A 2532-nucleotide genomic window follows, 5' to 3' on the forward strand; every position below is an offset into this window, starting at 1 on the left:
AGGATCTGAACAAGCTAGTGTAGTGCTATTCAAACAGATCAGCAAACCCCTATTGTTTTCTAACAATTACAGTTGTAAAATCCCTGAACCAGGTAAACTCTAACAAGCTTGGTGTTATTCAAATCCTCTAACCAGGTAGTCCATTAGCTTAGATTTCAAATCCTCTATCAAGGTTATTCCTCACAGGGTATTACTTCTAACAAGGCATTATAGTCAATCCCTTAACTAGGTGGTCTCTAACAGGATTTGTTCTTAACAGGACTTTTTGTAAAGCTTTAACAGGATTGGCTCCTAACAGGGCGAACTTCAGAAGAGTTCAGATAGTTGTCTTGTGAGTCTCATCTCACTGTGGTTTTTCCCATTTGGGTTTCCACGTCAAAAATATTGTGTCAAGTGGTGAATGTTTTTGTGGTTATGTTTTATTATGGTTGATTTGCTTAACTACTTAATCCACTTTGATAAGTCATGATAACCGGCAGCAATATGAAATGAAGTTTTACTTATGTTAGTAAAAGTATTTGGATGTTTATGAGTTTCAAGTTGTTTACTGTTAATCTATTGTAACGGACAACAGGTGTAACTTGACAGTTTAATCTTGACAGTGATATAGTATTGATAGTTCGAAGTTTACTTTGAGAAGTTGATTTTGAGATTGGTGAAGTTTATATCAGTTTTTCTATCTAGTGATTCACCTCCCTCTCAGTAGTTGACTAGATCCTTGTTCTTTCATCATACCATCAATATGGAGTGGTCTCTATGTGATTACAGGTTGCAAGGAGGATAATTCTTTCAATCTAGCAAGGCTAAATGGTGAGGACCTCCCTATTGCAGTAAATGGCATAAATCTCAAAGCATGTTCTTAAGAGATTTGCATATCCTTTTGTAAATACTATGAATATCTATAATTTATGTTCTTTTTCTTTCCATAAGTGCTCGTGCATAGGTTAGTCCCTTCTAATTGGCCAATTTTTTATCTTTTACGGATGTAGGGAGGGTTTCTTTTTTTTCTCCTTTTGTGACTCTATGCCTAATGGATACTTTTCAGACATCTGGTCTTTCCCTAAGAAATCTTAGAGCCCCCTCTGAGTCGCCAAAATATTGACCTTTCTTTGTCAGCTTAGTTGCAGATCCCATCTGAGAGAGTTCATTTTGTTGGCATATGTGCAGAGTGTAATGACATGATGATACTGTATGTTGTCATTGATGTCAATATGCTGAAGTGTGAACCAGTATATGTGAAAAAGTTAAGCGGTATGTTGGTTCAAGTGAAGCGGTATGTTGAAGTGTGAACTGGTATGTGGAAAGTTTTGTATCGGGGTTTCATTTGGTATGACTACCGGTTGGTAGTCTCAACTTCAAGGTTTCCGGTTGATGCATTCCAAGTCTGTGTGATTTGACCAACGATATCCTGTGATGAGTTAGCAATCTAATGAAGATCAAATTGTGTTACCACATCAGCCTTGTGCGCATGAAGGATTTCCTTGAGGATCTTGCATGAAGAAGATTGATTCTATCTACCTCGGGAATGTGCGAAGTCTCAGTAAATGGTGGAGAGCGCGTGATGGGTTATCAGCTTCCAGAAGTGACAAAGAACGAATGATGGAGAATGTCTTGAGATTTGTTCTAGATCATTTTACTCTATGAAATGTGATTAAACGTTTAGGATTGAAACAACTATATTGATAACCTAAATGTTTAGGGTTTAGGGTTTATGCCACCGACCTATCTGTTGTCTATAAGGTCAATGATGATTTGCATTGTCAAGTTGTTGGCAAATGTTATGTGTGTATCCAAGTGAAGAGATAATTGATTCTTGCCAGACCGGAGAAGTATGTTGATACCTACAAGAGTGTGATTGCAGAAGCAAAGGAACTAAAGTGGATCTGCATTGACATTGAGTGTTGTTATCAGATCAGAGTTTTACCTGTTGACTTCTAACCATTTCAGCAATTGGAAAATCCCTTAACCAGGTAGCTTTAATAGGATTTCTATAAATTCTTTAATAGGGTGACTCAAATTCATTGAGTTCTTCAAATCCTCTTGTGAGGTAACCTTTAATAGGGTTTTAATCTTTAACTGGGTATTTAGCCATCCCTTAACCAGGTGATCCCTAGCAGGATCGGTTCCTAGCAGAACCTATTGTAAAGTCCTTAACTGGACTAGGCTTCTAACAGATCAAACTTCAAAAGAGTTCAAAGAACAACTTGTGGGTATTCATCCCCACCGTGGTTTTTCCTAGTTGGGTTTCCACGTGAAAAATCAGTGTGTTATGTGATGCTTTTTCATGTGATGTCTTAGTGTTTTCTATCAAGTGGTAAAACATGTTGATCCAATGGTCATTATATTTCTGATGATGTATTACTTGTCTAAGCATATGGGTGAAGTGGAAATGAGATATTAGGTTGTGTGAAGATCTAGGTGTTACCATTTTATGTCTTTCATTGTCTTACTGCGTTTTACCGATGGTGCCCTGTTTTAGATTGGTGATATTGTTTACCAGTTAGTGCAATCTTTATAGTCAAAGTGGTTTAA

The sequence above is a fragment of the Cryptomeria japonica genome, chromosome 11, assembly GCF_030272615.1.
Source record: "Cryptomeria japonica chromosome 11, Sugi_1.0, whole genome shotgun sequence".
NCBI classification, from domain to species: Eukaryota; Viridiplantae; Streptophyta; class Pinopsida; order Cupressales; family Cupressaceae; genus Cryptomeria; species Cryptomeria japonica.